Here is a 5,802-nt window from a genome sequence, read left to right on the forward strand (position 1 = left end):
CACCTGTACAAGGGCCGTGAGCACAACGGGCTAGGGCGAGGCCCTGCGGAGAGCGTCTCTCTGGCACTATGGCGTGTCTGCTGCCCGTCTGCTCCCGCGTCTCAGTGCGGCTCTCCTCTTATAGCCGCCGGTGACCGTTGCGTTCCTCTGCACCCGGCGTTCCTCTTCTCCGATAAGGTCACGCCACAGGCCACCGCTCGGATTGGCTCGATCCGACGCTAGTGAGGAGGAGGAGGAAGGGTCAACCGGCCAGCCAGGATGACGCCGTGCTATGGCGGCGAGTCCGTGCCTGTTTTGCCCGACGGCGGGCGCACAGCTCTGGTTCCCAGACAGGCCAGACGCCATGAGGGTTCAGGCACAACAGCACCCCCGCCGCCAGACAATGCGCCACGAAGACGAGCTGCTTCCGCGTGGCTCGGATGCGGGGCGCGCTCGAACACCAGGCTCCTCCCAGTTCCCGTCCGGTGTTCAGCCGCAGGTGGCTCCATGCTCCTTTCCGTGAACAGGCCCCGCTCGCAGGACAGGATCGCTGTGCCTCCGCCTCGCCCAGGTGTCTGGACCAGCTTTTCTCGGTCCTCCGGAAGGACTTGCTGCTCGGCACCGGTCGTGCATGACTGTGCACCTTGCCAGGAATCGACCGACAACAGGCAACACACAACACGAGCAAGTGCCCTCTGCCACCCGTCAAACTGCCAGACTTTAAGGCCACAAAACTAGGCTGGCTACATTTATGCCCCCCCCCCCTCCCCTTTTGTTCCCTCTTCAACAAGAGACACATGCGGGACACAAGAACTCTAAAGTAATTAACTCAAAGTGCGAAACGCATGTAACACACGAAATAAATGAATCGACAATAAATTTGGCTCTCTTGAGATCACTTGGGCAGGAGAACCATCGGCTGAGGTCACCGATGAGGACATCAATTTTGCCCCAATTTACGAGCGCACTTGACAACCGTTCACGAAGCGACAAAAGTGTCGCGAAGAGGTCTAAGGCAGCCTGGCTCAGAGCGCACGGCTTAGTGCGTCTGCATTCGTGTTTAACTTGCCCTTCTTATAACGAACGACAAGATTGTGCTGCTGGAGTGTCATACTCCACCTCAGCAGCCGGCCGCTCTTAGAAGACATATTATTTAACCAAGTTAATGGGCAGTTGTCAGTTTCTACAACGAACTTGGAACCGGTGACGTAGCAGGCAAGCTTCTGAACGGCCCATACAAGGCAGGCGCATTCTTTTTCAGATGTACTGTACGCCTCTTCTCGGCATGTCAACTTACGGCTTAAGTACAAAACTGGCCTTTCATTGCCGTTATCATCCTCTTGGCATAGCACAGCTCCCATTCCCCGATCACTTGCATCACACTGAATTATGAAGCCTTTTGAAAAATCAGGTGCCATTAGTACTCGCTGCTCGCTCAAGGCTTGTTTCAGCATTTGAAACGCGTTCTCTTTCTTTTGGTCCCATCTCACCTTCACGGGCTCTGACTTTCGAAGCGCGTCTGTGAGAGGACTGGCGAGCGCCGAGTAATCTTTCACATAATGCTGGTAATATCCAGTCAAGCCTAGAAAGCTCCTTATCTCGGTCTTAGTGGTTGGCCGGGGGTAGTTTACGACAGCGGCTACTTTGATTTCAGACGGTCTACGCCGGCCACGCCCCACGACATGCCCTAGGTAAGTCACTTCGGCGCAACCTAGATGACATTTAGCAGGTTTGACTGTAAGGCCTGCATCTTTCAGCCTGCTCAGCACGACTCGTAAGTGATCTACATGTTCTTCCCATGTATTAGAGAAGATGGCGACATCGTTGAGATACGGGACTGCGTACTCGGACAGACCATGGAGCACTTGGTCCATTAGATTGGAGAAGCAATATGGCGCGTTTTTAAGTCCGAAACTCAACATTACTGGGCGGAACGTCCCGAATGGGGAAACAAACGCGGCGTAGCGGCTTGCGCGCTCTGTAAGGGGCACTTGCCAATAGCCTCGCACGAGGTCTAGCGTGGATATGTAATTCTACTTTGACACTGTCTCCACCCTTTCCTCAAGGTTTGGTATCGGGTAGGTCTGATCCCGGGTAACCGCGTTTAGTCGCCGGTAATCAATGCACGGTCTGGGATCTTTTCCTGGTACTTGGACTAGTATCAAGGGCGATGTGTAATCGCTCTCATCCGGTACTATGACTCCCAGGTCGCACATTCGCTTGATCTCACCTGCTATGATTTCTTTCTGTATGGGAGAACAGCGATATGGCTTACTACGGATCGGTTCTTCACACGTTAGCTCGATATCTTGCGCTATTAGCGTCGTCTTTCCGGGACGATCCGAAAAGACCTTTTCGAACTAAGAAATAATCCGTCTTAAGTCTTCCTTCTCGGCTTGGCTTAGACGTGGTTCTAAGTTGACCTGTTCTAACAGTACATCCGAACCGCATCCCTTCATGTCCGCAGAGGTCAGAATTTCGGCACCTCCCTCTTCCGAACCATTCAAAATCACATTCACAACAGCGTGCCGCTGAATGTACGGTTTCATCAGATTACTATGATAGATTTTGTTATGCATTCTGCCTAGTTTAACTTCGTAGTTGGCATCAGAAAGTTTCGATACTACGTTCGCTGGCCCCTCCCACTGGACCCCAAGCTTATTTTTCTTAGACGGTCGCAGTATCATTACTTGGCTGCCCACTTCGAAAGTACGCTTCTTTGCTGACTTGTCGTAGTCCTCTTTCGACAATTCTTGTGCAGCCTTCATATGGCTCTCGACAATATCTTTCGTTTTTCCAATCCTTTGAAGTAGGTTAAGGACGTACGTGACCACGTTTGGGTCTTCCTCATCGCCCTTCCAAGACTCTCGCAGCATGCGCAGCGGTGTTCTTAAGCACCGGCCGTATACAAGTTCTGCAGGGCTGAAGCCTGTGGTCTCATGGGGAGCGGACCGTAAAGCGAACATAGCTGCAGGCACGCAGGCTTCCCAAACGCGTTCGCGCTCAAATCAAAGGGCCCTCAATAATCTTTTAAGCACAGAGTGCATTCGCTCTACTGGATTGTTTGCGAGTGATTGATCGAGCTGTGTACGATCCTGATACCACACCTTTCGAAAAAAGTAGAGGTTAGGCAGCTGGTAAAGACGCTGCCGTTGTCACACTGAATTTCCGAAGGAAATCCGACACGAGCGAAAACTGAGAGAAGGGCGTCCACAACCTGAGGAGAATTGAGCTCCTTGAGTGGTATCGCTTCAGGAAACTTTGTCGCGACACACAGAGCAGTCAGAATGTACCGAGAACCGTTCTTGGACTCGGGCAGTGGTCCTACAATGTCAATTACCAACCGGCGGAAGGGTTTAGTCATGATTAGCACCAGCTTCATGGGCGCCTTCCACTTGTCGGTAGGCTTGCCTACTCTCTGGCATGTGTCGCAGGAGCGCACAAAGCTTTCAATGTCCTTCCAGCAATGAGGCCAGTAATACTCTTGGGCGAGCCTAGCTTTGGTCTTTTTCAAGCCGAGGTGCCCTGCCCACGCATTTTCATGCGCAATGTTGAATAGCTGACGGCGATACTTTTGTGGGATCAAAAGCTGTTCGTACTTACGACCACGGGCGTCAGTGTAACTGCGGTACCACAAGCCGGATTTCTCGTGAAATGAAACATTCTTTTTCTTTGTTCCCAGTTTAGCATTATCCAGCAAAGCTTTTATAGAGCTATCTTCCTGCTGTTCCCGAACGAGCGTAGCTCTGTCAACCTGAGTTAGCTCGTGCCAACTGTCAGAAACTGGGGTCAATGTTGAGTTTGCATCGCTCAGCGGTGGTACTGTTACCTTCTCGTTGCCACTAGCGGTGAAGATGTTTTCAGTTACGTCAACAGCGAGCTCTCTGCTTCCCCTAGAGTCCTCCGCCCGAGGATCTACCGACATCGTACCCAAGCTGCAATGCTCATCCGCCTTCCCGATCGGTGTTTCTCTCTCCGGTGCAAGGTTCAGTTTCTGCGAAAGCTTCCGCGCTTGAGAACGCGTAAGGGCCATGTATGCTATACTGGCAAAGAACGATTTGCCTCTATCCTTCAGAAGCTGCTCTGAGCTGTTCGAAAAGAGGTAAGGAAAATGCTCAGGGAGGGCGGCAGACACGGCCGCCTCGGTGTTAAGCTGACCAAAAGGACCCTCAACGATCACTGTAGCGATCGGTAAGCAAGCACATTGCTCCTCGGCAACTTGCCTTATCCACGCGCATTCTCCTGTAAAGTCATTCGGAGAAACTAAAGACGGGTGGACAACGTCCATAGTTGCCGCCGAGTCTCTAAGAGCTCTGCACCTCTTACCGTTCACACTAATCTCCTGCATATAGGGTTCCAACAACCGCATATTCTTGTCTGCCTCCCGAACCGTTGCAAAAGCAACCGTTTGCCTACAGTTTGCCGCGATATGCCCTTCCTTTTTGCAGTGGTAGCATGTCAAAGGCCTCCGTGACTCAAATGCGCGCGCGGCATCAGCGCGCTGCCTAGGAGCATCGTCAGATTTCCTTAACTCCTTTTGTTCTTCACCCACCGCCTCCTTTAAAGCAGACACATCTTTTCGATAATCGCGACGCGCGAACTGTTTCTTTCCAGCAGGCTTCCTTGGAGAAGCGTCCTTTATTTCCGCTTTTTCGATGCGTAATGCCCTGCTGTGCAGGTTTCGGCGAGTATAGTACTCCTCAGGCAGCTCGGCTGCCTTATTGAGCTTAACCTCAGTAAGCCTATCCTGCAGCCACAGCCTTACATCATCCTGGATGCAGCGATGGAGTTGCTCTAGCGCAATGCATTCTACCACCTTATCTCGATCGTCATAAACTCCCTCGCCCTTGAGCCATTCAACTAGGTCGGCTTTCAGCCAGTGTGCGACTCACTGCCTTTTTTTACGTACCGGGACCTTTGCCGGAACGCCTCAGGCGAGAGCTTATATTTCCTCAACAGGGCCTCTTTGTCCTCTTCGTAGCTCTCGAACGCCTCCTTCGACGAACACGTTATCACGTCAGACGCTTCCCCGGGAAGCAGAGCTAGCAAATTCTGTGCCCAGAGTGCCCGTTCAAGGACATTTCTCTCGCAGACATGCTCAAATTTTACAAGATATTTTGCCATGTCCTCACCGATTACGAACGGTGGCAGTTGGTCTCGGATTCTTTGACCGTTAGCCTGCACCGTCGTTGATGATACGCTAGACGCCGTCGAGCTTCGCCGCAGCTCCAACTCTTTCATGTTTCTCTCTTGTTCCCTATTCTCTTGGCGTTCCTTTCTATCTGCGTCTTTGCGCTCACAGCGTTCTTGTCGCTCTCGCTCTGCGTCTTCGCGCTCACGGCGTTCCTTCATCTCATCCCAGGCCTCGTTGGCTTCCTCAGCCGTTACTTCCTGAGCCCGCATGACCTCAAGAAGTGCATGCTTTCGTTTTGCGGGGCCCAAATCGATGCCCACCTCTTTACAAATTTCGATGAGTTCCTTCACTTTAAGGTTCTCCATCGCACACAATAGCCACTTGCTGTTCGCCCTTTGCTTAGAATTCCCTTGCCGCTCACTACTATAGCACTACTAGTATGAAACGCGCAGGCAATTCTTTGCAACAAAGCCTTGCTAACACCCTCTGCACTAGCTTTCGTTTCACAGCACTCCGACTTGGCTCGAAACGGCAAAGCTACAGTGCTACACACAGCCCTACTTAGACTACAATCACGTGTGCTAGAGCAGTCTGGCGAATTGAGGGCACAAGATCAGGCACTCACCGCGCCGAAGTATCTGACGCCGGTCCATCCCACCGCTGCCACCACTGTTGGGACGCGACATCCC

At 52.2% G+C, this 5,802-nt stretch overlaps 2 pseudogenes; both read right to left on the reverse strand.

The window, feature by feature from the left end:
- Positions 1–2,012: 2,012 nt before the first annotated feature.
- On the reverse strand, positions 2,013–2,855 carry LOC149327159 (uncharacterized; annotated as a pseudogene).
- Positions 2,856–3,031: 176 nt separating this feature from the next.
- LOC149327160 (uncharacterized) lies at positions 3,032–5,485 on the reverse strand (annotated as a pseudogene).
- Between the last annotated feature and the right edge of the window lie 317 nt (positions 5,486–5,802).

The sequence above is a fragment of the Amblyomma mixtum genome, chromosome 10, assembly GCF_055824585.1.
Source record: "Amblyomma mixtum isolate Tamu chromosome 10, ASM5582458v1, whole genome shotgun sequence".
In the NCBI taxonomy this organism is placed as follows: domain Eukaryota; kingdom Metazoa; phylum Arthropoda; class Arachnida; order Ixodida; family Ixodidae; genus Amblyomma; species Amblyomma mixtum.